Source organism: Lytechinus variegatus, chromosome 7 (assembly GCF_018143015.1).
Source record: "Lytechinus variegatus isolate NC3 chromosome 7, Lvar_3.0, whole genome shotgun sequence".
In the NCBI taxonomy this organism is placed as follows: Eukaryota; Metazoa; Echinodermata; class Echinoidea; order Temnopleuroida; family Toxopneustidae; genus Lytechinus; species Lytechinus variegatus.
In genome coordinates this window covers 39,852,475-39,865,843 of record NC_054746.1, presented here as the reverse complement: position 1 = coordinate 39,865,843, position 13,369 = coordinate 39,852,475, and the positions used below count along the sequence as shown (strand labels likewise).

Genomic DNA, 13,369 nt, shown 5'->3' with positions numbered 1-13,369 from the left:
TTAGTTATTTGAGCTGCCTTGTCAAGTTTTCATGCACTTGTTTTTCTACTTACAAGGTTTTAACATATAAGGTTATTCATAAAAGTTTTTTTCATATAAGGTTTTAACAAGTTTCCACATTCCATCAATGATATCAGCAAATATTTGGGTTTATTTAAGAATGGATATATAGACTCTCAAAATGAAAAAATCAGTAAAAAAGTTTGAATGAGGGCATTTGAATTTAGAGAAAAAAATGAAGTTGTAGAAGAGTTAAACATGAAGAAATGTGAAGACACGTAGAGGCAAAGAAGGAGTTACATGATCGTATTCCTTATCAAGTATTAATGCTTGCATGGATGAAAATAGTCTCTACTCAAGTTACCCTGATCACAAGGGAAATAAACTCAGAATCCAATTCCATCTGCATTAATGTTAGAAACCACAGTCGACCCAATGGACAGAAGCCAATAACTGTCCGGAATAGGTATAATTAGTTATTGAGATGAGAGGCTACATCAGGCAGCACCTAAGGTGCGATTCAAGGGCTTACACATCAGTAATGTAGTTTAAATACTCTAATTAAAGTGCATTTTATTCTAAGAACTAGTGAGTCAAGATTTGGTTAAGTGCATGGAATCATTACTCATTTATAGTAGGAATTTAAATGTTTGATCACTCTAATCCTCTTATTTGGATTAGTTAAGCAATTATCCATTAAGTCTGAATGAATGTAATATTAAATTTTCAATCGAAGGAAAACAAAATAGAAATACTGGAAGTAGAAAATACAACATTTTAACTGTTAGATTCGATCTTCTTACATGTGGAGTTTAATCCTTTGTAATTCTTTAATTCCTGCTAGAGTAGATACATATCTTCAAGTTTCATGTATATCATAATTACATATAAGATTTATTGTTAGATTCTTAATAGCTACAAATATAAAAATCCAAGCAAGATAGAGTGAGTGGAGATGCACATTAACCTGTAACTATTTGTTAGTAATATATATCATTTTGGGGAATAGAAGGGGACATGGAATTTCTTCTTTAACCGAAAGTTTACACCACAAATTGCACCATGTCATAATGAAAAAGTGGTTACCCTCCACCCTCTACTGCTTGGTGGGGGATGTCGTCCCATAGAATGACCCACCCTCCCTTCCTGGTCAGTTTGCCTCCTTACATAGGCCTCACATTCTTCACTCTTGATCTAGATCTTAATACTAATGTATCATCACCTGATTTACACTTCATCCATAATGTGCATATACAATGATATGAGTCATCCACACAAGATAGTCTACCACCTGATGCAGTGATAACAATACTCAGGTCATGTTACATCTGTACAATTTACCAACACTTCCAAGTTTATTCATTACTGAACATAGAATAATTATATCCTGCTTCATAGTTAGAAAAAAAAAACTTCAGTTGATTAATTGCCCTCTCCATAATCTTCATAAATGATTTTTTTATATATACATATTTCAAAATAACTCAGAAGAGGCAACAGAAGCTTTAAACCTTGATATATTGCTTTGTAGTTTACTAATGATTGTCATCTTGATGTATTTATCAATTCAGTTTCTTGTTTAATGATTTTTACCATCTTGGACAATGAACCTGAATGATATGAGTCATATCAAGATGTCCATGACTGTAAGGGAAATGGGTTTGGAAGTGTAAACTATAGACTCTTAACAGATTATTCACTCTTATCTCAAGATGCGACATGAATTACAAATCAAAAGGTGAAATTCAGTTCACATTCAGTGATTTCATCTGTTGCATGATCATACATGTAGTCAAGAATATGGTAAGAAGAAGAGAATGAATCAAGTGTGTAAGGACTTAATAAGTTAAGTAGAATGTGAGAACAAATGATCTGGGCAAGTGGCAAAGACTTATGTTTATGAAAAATTCTTTTTCTGTAACATTGATTTTCATAATGTTATGTTGGGGATTTGATATTTACAGATGTGAGATATTTACTGTGGATAATTCAAAATTATAAGTTTGATTTCAGGCTTAGGAATGTAACTTGCCATTTAGGTAAGTCTTGCATGAAGTGTGAACTTTAAAGTGCATCTCCCATTTATACCAGCTTTTGTGTTTTTTTTTCAGTTTGAACGAAAGATCAATGCTTTACACATGTTTTTCAATTGATTTGTTTAGGGTTTAAGTAATGCAACACCACAGAAATCAGCTTTGATTGTGCATGTGAAATTGAAATGATGTATGTCTAATTTTTTTAAAATCATCTTTCTGAGATTAAAATGGGATTAACTGCTAGAAATTTTGTACATTTATTGACAGGATGGTAGATGGGATGAAAAATTGACTTTCAGGTCAGGATTAAAGCTTATATGAGCAGCAAATGACAAATTGTTTCCTGGGTATGATCAAATAATGAATTCACGATTGATATTTTAAATAATAATTGTTTATCTACAATATCTTGAAACACTCTAAAATAATTATAACATCTTGTTAAAGACAATAATCATAGTGTATTATACTCCCTTCACATCAGATGAAGGTATGAAAATATTATTTACATATTTATTTTGCCGTCAAGCTTGGGAGTTCATGATATTGCTATTATTTTCCTGCATGCTGAGATATGATATGTAAAAAAAATAAATTGATCAAAAACATCGACAAAAAAAGCAAATGACAAATTGTTTCCTGGATATGATCAAATAATGAACTCATGATTGATATTTTAAATAATAATTGTTTATCTGCAATATCTTGAAACACTCTAAAATAAATATAACATCTTGTTAAAGACAATAATCATAGTGTATTATACTCCCTTCACATCAGATGAAGGTATGAAAATATTATTTACATATTTATTTTGCCATCAAGCTTGGGAGTTCATGATATTGCTATTATTTTCCTGCATGCTGAGATATGATATGTAAAAAAAATAAATTGATCAAAAACATTGACAAAAAAAGATATTGCGTTATATTAGATAGCCAAGACAGATAGCCAAGCGCGATTGGTCAATTGCGCGTCACGTGATATGATCGAAATCCATGTATTTTCCCAGCCGGTCCACCTTCGATGAATATATTGACCAACCGGTCCGTGAATATATTTTTCTACGTGTATGGCGCCCTCTTGTGGATCAGCTGTTACCAACTACACGGAAATAAAATATGTGGGACTAAAGTATCTGGACTGGACTCTAACTTAGATCTATGGCTAGGCCTAAAACAAACTTGATTTGATTAGAAAAGGGCCATTCACTGCATTAGAGTAGTAGTAGACTGAAGTTACATCTAGATCTATACCAGTTCCATCAATCACTGTGACTATCGTAAACAACGGGCTGCACGCATCGTTAGGCCATTTTTATCTACATGTACATCATTAAAGGCTATCTAATATAACAGATATTGACTGATGGGATGTGTAAAAAAAAATCTTTGGACCGCCTAAAGGATTAATATTTTCCCTCGTGATCATATTTTCCCTCAGCGCTGCGCGCTTCGGGAAAATATAACCCCTCGGGAAAATATAAATCCGGCGGTCCAAAGAATGTTTATATTACACACCCCATTAGTCAATATCTGTATAATGTGCAATGACTCTCAAAGAAGCATTTATTAAAAGAATATTTCATGAGGTGCTTTTTAAAATATATAATTTGGCCCCCAAAAGACAATTATCTGAATAAATCCATGCAATGTACAGCTTACAAGCTTTATACTATCAAGTCTTAAAATCATTTCCAATTACCTGTAAATATTGTGATTATATGTGATTTTGAATACCAATAAAACACATAATGAAAAAAAAAAGTCTTTCTTTGGTTTCTTTGAAAGATGGTGTCTTTTTAAGTGGGGGGGGGGGGGGTTAATATCACAATACCCTGGGAATGCATCACTCATTTCATCGAACCAAGAAGATTCCTAGGAAGAATCATTATTGGATAAAAAGGACATTTCCCTTTCTCATTTTCTCTCTTCAATTCTCTGTTTCACAAGTTTATAGGAGACGAGTGGGAACAAATTGAGGCTCTCTTTTTACTTTCTAACAATCCAATTTCCCATGTGTCAAGCCTGGCACTCAGTAGAGCTAAATGTAGCGACAGACTTCACGATGCTTATATATTCAATTTGGAGAGAAATTGCCAGTAAATTTGCTAGTTGCCTTGAAGTCAGTGAATGTGCAATTTTTTTTTCTCACAGTCACCAACCATGTTATAGGTCTTAGGAGTTTTATCCAAGCCCAGTGTACCCTACTAGGAAATGTTTGATTGTAATTTGATTACTCTCAATCTGGATAGTTGTCATTAAATTTCACAAAAAAATGCAAGGCGATTTATTGGAATTTTTAGATATTGATTACTGTAAGAGTACTCTGCATATTGTTGTTCACCAGAAATTGGTATTAGTGATGTCTCAAAAATGGCAATTTCAGAAGGGTATCACATAATCATGCTTTCTATGAGTGAAGGGGGGATGTGTCCCCTTTTGACCAAAGATGAGACCAATGAGGCATCAGGAAAAAAAATCATGAAAAGCATTTTTTTTCAAAAATGACAATTTTACCAGACCTCAATATCTTTTTCCATCGTCTTGTATATGGTTTATCATATTATTTAATGTCTCTTTGTACTTCCAAAGCATCATTTGAATCAGTAAACTTTCTCAGATCAGCAATTAATCACACAACTGATTATTATTGGTGATTTACATAAATAATCAAATTGATTAATTTTCTTTAAAAAAAATCAGCTCTATTGTCTGAGATTTTTGTTACTGAGGCAGATGTGTCTTAACCCTCTCTGTCCTGAAATCCTGAATCTGCCCCTTGATATGCAGAGAAGCAGAGGTGAAGTGTGATATGAAGCAGCTGAACTTGAAGTATGGCAGTAAATTAGAGGTGTAATATGAGGAGTATCTCTCCCTCAAACAGTTTTGCTTAGCCTGGCTAGGATTTCAAGATGTTTGGGATGGAACCTCTGAAGGAAATGATATGAGTTTGACCTTATAGCTTGTACTTTAGCTGGATGTTTGCTGGAGAAGATCACATGATGTGATGAAGTGTTTCATATCCTCAAGGAATATCATGTTTATATTGTAACATGAAACCTGTGTCTCTGTCTATGCTAGACAGCCTATGTTATCAGTTGTCTTTTCCATAAATTCATACCTTGCACTCACATTGATTCATTATCAAATTATTATGGTACATGAGATTATAATTAAACCTGCTTAATTGACCAGCTATCAATTAAATATAGCCTGTCGTTTGACAGAGAAACTATGATTTTGAACTCGTTTAAAATGGGATACAGTTTAATTTGTTTATGGAGTCAGTTGACGGTCAGGTGGTTTGTTGATTGTTCACTTGCAAATTGTACTACTTCCTCATTTTTTCCCAATGCTCTTGAGACTCTGAAAAACACATTTGTCATGGAGTAATGATGTGCTGCAAGCATCATTTAATTACCATGGTAACACTAGTGGTATCTAGTTTTCTATTCTGATTTGATTGCACTAAAATGGAAAATATAATTCAGAATATCACAGGAATAAACTTTTAAGACTCTTACCACCAATATGTTGACATAAATCAAAGAACAAAATGAATAGAAATCAATGACTAAGGTGGGATGGGGGTACTTCTAAATACCTTGAATAAGACCATGTGTGGTTGTTTTAGCCCGCTGTTTTCATAAGTGTGTGGAACAGATGTGAATTGAATTGATATTAAGAAATCCTAAATGTTGGCATGTCTTGGATTGAAAATTGGTCTAAATTGGCCCATTAGGAAATGGAAATAAACAGTTTCCTGAGCCCATGCTGAGTTTGAAAGTCAAGGATAATCTGGGTGCTCGCAATTTAAAGCAAAGTTTGCATGGGACATAGATAATAAGAAATTAAAAAGGAAGAACACTAAAATTGATTAACGAACACAGAAGAAGAAATGTTTATGCAATAAATAGAAAAGAAGGGATATTGCAAGGAAGGGAGAAGGATACAGATTAAGAGAGACAGAGGCAGACAGAGAGGAGGAGAGGGGGGATGGGACAGAAAGGGACAGATGGAGAGATGAAAAGAGAGATACAGAGAGAGAGATCTAGAAATTGACAAAATGTAACTAAATGTAACTAAAAAGTGAAACTGGTACTTATACATTTTTAAAGAATAAGTTTTTAGTCTGTCATTCTGTTGGTTTTTCCAAGACAAATAAGAAAACCCAGTCAATGTCAGACTGCTGTCACTCAAGAGCCTGTTGAACTTGAACTGAGGTCAATCACCATGGAAACAGCTACCTTTCTCATTTCTCTTTCATCACTGTGGCATCTCTATCAACAAATCAAATTTGACTGCTGGCTTCCTTAAATGGAATTTAAACATTTCTAGAAAATTCAAGGTGTTTTCACACAGACAGTCATGATTGGTTAAGATCAATTGCAACATTGAGATTAACTGTAATTCTATGTTGTTAATTCTACCCCTCCCCCCCCCCCTCTTTCTTTTACCATGCCCTACTGTACATACTTGCATTTGAGTGTCTACAATGTTGGTTGAATGTATTTTAATTGAAGTTTTATTACTTGTATAGACCGGTTATGTGGAATATTTTTTCAATGGATGTCTGCTCTGGGGTGGTATTCTGAGATCCATTTTATCTCAGATAAAATAAAATATTTTATCTCCGTTAAAATCAGTGAGATAAAATACCCTTAAAATCTCTCCGAATTGGTATTCTGAGAACCATTTTATCTTCATTTTATCTCTGTAAGACACACCTATTTTTTAATCAATATCCAATTAGAAACGCGCTTTTATAGCTCTCTCATATCACTCAACCAATTAAAATCCATTCCGCCAGGAGGTGTGGCAAAGGGGCCAGATTGCGTCAATTTATTGACTTCAAATACGCTTGCACTATACGCTTGCGCGTCTTTACGGAGATTTCTTTTTAACAAAAAGGACAATACTCTCATCTTTTTTCGAAGTCTATATCGCATCTTTTCAAACATCATTTCAAAGACAGTATTAGTAAAGAAAAGTCTTATGAAATACTCTCTGATTGTACAGGAACAACGTTAAGGTGTTATTCTCAATAAATATATAATTTTTCTTCATTTTCATGTCACCATTTGGGGTTAATTCACCTAGAAATACTGGTGAAATCAATGTCGCAGAGATAAAATAGCCTCTACCCTCTTTTAAGTTTATTTTATTTTTTCTTCAAAGTAACATGGGCGCAAGCACATCATCTGCGTTGCAATGGCCAGATACGCGATGGGTATGTGTACGCAGGCATTGTTCTGTTGCGTATCATTAGTAGATACGCAAGATAAAATTTATACGCAAGATAAAATCAAAATTTTATCTGAGAGATAAAATCTCATCTCAGAATACCAATTTCATTTTAAGAGATAAAATAAAATATTTTAAAGATAAAATGACCTCAGAATACCACCCCTGGGCAAAAGTAATGAATTTTACTTTTGCGAGCACTGGCCAATGGAAAACCTTCTTGTCTCTCATTTCTTTTTTACTTATTTGTATGTAAATTGTATTTATGTATTTACATTGTAAAATTTGTATGTTTTTAAGGCCAAATAAGTAATGATAAAAATAACATTCTTAAAGTTTAGATTGAATGTGATTTTTTGTAAGAATGTGTATGTTTATGACAATCTTTAGCCCTGAACATTGTTACCAAAGTATTGGGTTTTTTTTTATCTCATTTATAATCATCAGTATTTTCAGTAGTGAGTTTCTCAGAACATAATCTATGTAATTATATGTATACTCTTACTCATTGATCAAGATTAGTTTTTTGTTTTTTTTTGGGGGGGGTGGGTCAAAGTTGAATAATATAATCTTAACTGAATATTCCTTTTTTTCTTTATAGTTCACTGTGTAGAAGAGAACATCCCTGTGGGTAAGTACATGTTCATTTATGTCCTGGTATTTTCCAGGAACAATTTTTTTTGTTACTTTTATACAAATGAGATGTGTGTCACTAATAATGATACATGTATAATATAATTAAAAATTTGTTGCATCTTAATTTAGACTAAATGAGTCATTTTTTGAAAACATGGGAAATTGATGAGCTTGTACACATGCACACACACACCCACACCCACGTACAAACACACATCCGCACACACACACACACTTCCTCTATTGCTTTTTAAAGTTTGTGATGATTACGGCTTTATATGATTAAATAGTTTTAGATGATATTTCCATACTTTATGCAAGTCCAAATCAGTGTAGGTAACAGCAATCAGAGAAATGTCAATCGAACTGCACAACGTAGACCTGAATCTAGGGCGGAATACTTGATATGTATGCCATGAATGTTTCATAAGCCACTTATAAATGTTATTCCAGGGTCTGAATATTAAATGGGTCTTTTTAGCAGCAAATTTAGGCTGTGATATGCTTAAATTGGCTGCTCTACTTTCACAGGTCTGTGGACCATCTTTGATCCAAGCTTCATATTTTATTCATGTGTACCTCCTGGTAAAGGATTTGCATTTTAATATAAGATTAAAGCCCTCTTAGTAGCCAGTGTAGCCTCGAGCAGACCACACGCTATACTGCATGGAACCCTGAAAGAAGAGAGTATCAAACGTAAGAATGTGATCAGAAATAATTGATGAATTGTATTATAATAAACATTTTATTAACATGATCTGATTTATCAGAGATTAGTGCAATAATTTTTGTTTTGCATCTAAACATCTGACATTGTGATGAGGTATCCACCATCCTGTTAGCTTGTTTTTAATGAATCAACTTTGATAAGAAATCTAGTCTGCATAAATAGCTTTGTTGGGCAAGGTTCTCATTAGAATTGCATTCTGCCAAAGGCAATTTGAATTTAGAATATTTTATTTAGACCTTTTTTTACTTAAAATACTTTGTAGATTCTTGAAAAGAAGAAATTTTGAAGGATGATAAACAAATTAAGGGCATATTTACTGAAATTATGATTGATGAATGATCAGCAAGTTGATCTCCCTTTTTTGTTGATCTACATACTTTTGCAAGTTTTGAGATATTTTCTTGGAATCACTCTTTCAAGTGGGTCAAATATCTTTAATGACACTTTATAATGTACTGACGATGATTCTTTATGACAATGATGTGATCTGTACTATGTGACTCCTAGCTATCGACCAAACATCCGTTCATCTTCCATCGAAACCAAAGCCAAAACATCCGGTAGGGTCTACCAAGAGGATGGTTCCGTGATTCTGTGGCTAAAGCTTACCTACAGCTGTAAGCACAGCTGTAGACTCACTCACTTTCATCATCACTATTAGTCTTATACACCAGCCTAGTATGTTATCAAATCCTTGTCTCGTATACTGGTTAGGTGATGCAGTTGCATTTCTTTTTGGTAGAACTAGAAAGTATAATTACAACTTTTGAAATCCTTCCATTATTAAGTAAAAAGTGTACAATTTGATGTGCACTTTGTATTGGGGTTTAATTTATTTGACAGCAGAGGACCTTGATTTCTATATTCACATGAGATCTTGTATGTCTCACTTTTATTCAAAACCAAGGCACAGTTTCACGACTGTGCCAACAACTAAAATCGTCGGTCATGTGATCATGGAGCTTACTATGGTCATATAGTTGAGAAACACTGGTAACCAGCATGCTCAATTTTATGTTTGAATTACTCTTAAATTTTAAATGATTATCAAGTATTTGTAGTTCCAACTATCTCCATTGCTGTCTGTTCTTGTTGTTTTGATTATGTTCTCTGGCACCATAAAACGGTTTCTGACAATTCTTCCTTTTATTTCTCAAAGTAATGAAGACTGCATTGGTATTCACACCTTAAGCAGTGTCTGAAGCATGTGTGTATTCAGCTTCCAACTTGTTGACATGTACCGGAAACAAGGGCTAAAAAAGGCATCTCTCAGTCTAGATTCTCATGTTTGCTATAAAAAGTGGGATATTTGCACTCCATGGCAGAAGGGTGTATTATAGAATAAGTTATGCCCTTGAAGTTCTTCTGTTTTCAACTCTCTTTCTTTTTCTTTCTGTGTCAGTCTCTATTTCTCCCTCTCCCTTTCTATTTCTCTTATTTCTGTCTCCTTCTCATTCTTTCTTTCTCTTTGTCTATCTGTATGTATGTCTCTCTCTCTCTGTTCCATTCTATCTTTCCTCAGAACATCAGTAGCACTCGAAAGTACAGGATAAAGGGTCAAGAAGTTGTTTGACGTAGCCTGTTTGAGGGGGTCATTTTTGTGGTCGAGAGCACTATTACCTTTCCTTTGGAATTCAAGAGAGAATATCAGAACAAATAATGCTTCAGATTCTCTGTTGGTTTTGTTCTTCATAGTGGTAATGAAAACATTGAGACCTCTGTGAGTACTGAAATGAGAAAAAAAATATTCAAAATTAATATCTTTTAAACAAAAAACTGAAAAAGATTTTTAAAACAATTGTGATATTAATTCATCTGAAAGTACTTGAAAATTATTTTCCTAGATATCATTAAAGAGTAAGATTCATATAGGTTGATTTTTCATTCACTTCAATTCGGTTTGTGTGCATGATGGATATTGTGATAATTTCTAATAGCAGGTCTCTGAAACATGAATTGTAATAGGAGTACACATTGATTGTAGAGATATCATTTTGCGGTAACTCATTAAATGGGTAATTGTACGCTTTTTCATTTCCAAAAGTCATTATATAACAAATAAAGGAAAGTGTTACCACAAAATTAGAATGGTGAATCAGTATTTTAAGAGCAATTAACAGAATCACTCAGTTCTTTCATAATGTGTTCATTTGGGAATATGTTGCCCAGTAGCATGATGAGCCAAAAATTTTGAAGGGGCCAGATATGGCAAATTGGGCAAAATTTATAAAAGTTGGGAGCGAACAAAGCGAGCAAGCAAAAATTTTGACATTTTTTATTACAAAAATCCAATTATTTGGGGAAAATTGAATATCAATAAGTCTTCAGAAGACAGTATCTTCCATACCTTTGTTTCCTTAGTTATGATAGACAAATCAAGAACCATAATAGAAGATCTGTCCCTTGATAGCAAGTTTGAACTGGTATCTAAAAGGAAAAAAAAATGCATATATTACTTTGATACAGCATGAGATCAAATTAGTTGTCTAATCCAATGAAAAAAGCACATTTTTATTTTTATATCCTCCTCATCATAACCCTTTTAGGCCACGCACATTCAATCTAGTAATCAATATCATTAGTAGCAACATCTTTTAATCGATTTACCAAAACTTGGAATAGCTAGGATTTAAGATTTCAGTTTTTTTTTAGTTTGGTATGTAGATTGCTGGAAGAGTCTAGCATTCTCTCTCCCTTGCACATTACCCCTCTTTATAGAATCCACCTTTTTTCTTGTGTTGTTTCTTTAATGTCCATATTTCATCCAATCTTCTGTTAAACCCTGACTCTGATAAACGTGCTTCCGACTCCATTCACAACTCTCTGATTCTTCACGCACCATTGTCACCTTTTGTGTACCAGTCGTGCTTTGCCCTGAGCCGCTTTTCAAACTAAATACATGGCGCCATTTCAGTGTCAAGTTTATCTCCTATTTGTGTTCCAAATGGACCTTGTGAATTGCGTCTAGTTGGAAAATAACCTTGACATTTAGATTGGTCAAAATTTGATTAAATGAAAGGGATTGAGTCTAAAAGAGATTATACTTGATGCAGTCAAGGAAAAAGGTAAGAATGTGGCCTCCCCCATGACACAATTCCTTTCTTCAAAACTCAATCACAACAACATGAATTTGTATAAATATGGATTTAGCAATGTCTTGTCCTTCTTTATTATATATACATGCATTGTCTATTCCTATTATGGATGTGACATAAGACAGATTTTGTTGGATTTTTGTTCCTATGAAAGAGGAGAAAACTAGGAGTAATAGTACTGGTAGTAGTAGTAGTAGTAGTAGTAGTAGTAGTAGTAGTAGTAGTAGTAGTAGTAGTAGTAGTAGTAGTAGTAGTAGTAGTAGTAGTAGTAGTAGTAGTAGTAGTAGTAGTAGTAGTAGTAGTAGTAGTAGTAGTAGTAGTAGTAGTAGTAGTAGTAGTAGTAGTAGTAGTGGTGGTGGTGGTGGTGGTGGTGGTGGTGGTAGTAGTAGTAGTAGTAGTAGTAGTAGTAGTAGTAGTAGTAGTAGTAGTAGTAGTAGTAGTAGTAGTAGTAGTAGTAGTAGTGGTAGTAGTGGTAGTAGTAGTAGTAGTAGTAGTAGTAATAGTAGTAGTAGTAGTAATAGTAGTAGTACTAGTAGTGATGGTGGTGGTGGTGGTTGAGTAGGAGAGGAAGAAGTGCTCAAAATGTAGGTCCATCATGCAATCATCAAGATTATTTTAATGATAATCATACTTTGTACATTGCACTTCACAATCTCCTCGAGTTCAAGTTACCCCCTACCATCCCATTCAAAGATCCTGGGTATGATTACTTTTTGAACTCAAAAGAGTTTGATTTTCTTGGACTTTGGTATTGTCTGAATGATTGTTTGCTCTATTTCTTCAGATTTGAAAATGAAAAGTCAACATATTTGTTTTCAAGGCCCCATCGTCTGTGTTCACAGATCACATGTTCATAGCTTTAGTTTGCTTCTCCATAAAAAAAGTATATTATTATTAATAATATTCTTACTTGATATATTTCACTTATAGCATAGAAATCAACTTTATAGGAAGAAGGAAACACATGTCTTTGATAACATATTCAAGTAAAAACTTAAATTTAAGGTATACAAAAGGAAACTGGTATACTTTACATGACTGAAACTTTAGTAGCATTTTCCCTCCATATAGGTTTTTTAGTTACTCACAAGTAAGTGAAAATGCACATTGTCCTCTCCAAATTCTCTCTTCAAACTTTAGTAAAATCCCTCATCTAAGTGTGAATTTCACTCTTATTTAAAAGAGAGCGAGAGGAAGTGAGTGAGTGAGAAAAGGAGTATCAATTACCTCTCATTCTTTTTTTAATTACTTCTAATGATTTAGTGCAACAGAAATTCTGATACGAAACAAAACTTGGTTTCTCACCTTTAAATCTCAATTCACTCCCTATCATATTTTATTGTAAAGAGATGAGAAGTGTGAAGATACACTTAAGGTGTGGTTTAAACCAGCCTCATGTTTATCTTGATAGATGGGATGATATACTGTGTAAATTGACATTGGTAATATTGAAGAATAAAATGAATACGGTAAGATTTAAAGTAGAATCAGGTGTTAGTCACATGGTAGTCATTAAAGACCTGTCTTTGATGAGTTAAATTATTTGATTTTGTGTCAAGATTTGTACATTTGCACAGTTTGCATAGTTATTCATAACCGTAGTGTTTGATGTAATAATTTCTGAAT

At 33.5% G+C, this 13,369-nt stretch overlaps 1 protein-coding gene across 1 annotated transcript in view; it reads left to right on the top strand.

Moving 5' to 3' along the window:
- LOC121419272 (RNA polymerase II-associated protein 1-like) overlaps positions 1–7,959 on the top strand; it is a 41,116-nt gene extending 33,157 nt beyond the window's left edge. The window contains exon 30 of the mRNA XM_041613662.1: positions 7,884–7,959. The gene's annotated coding sequence lies outside the window, so the exon portion shown is untranslated. The remainder of the gene's footprint in view (positions 1–7,883) is intronic.
- The last annotated feature ends 5,410 nt before the right edge of the window (positions 7,960–13,369 follow it).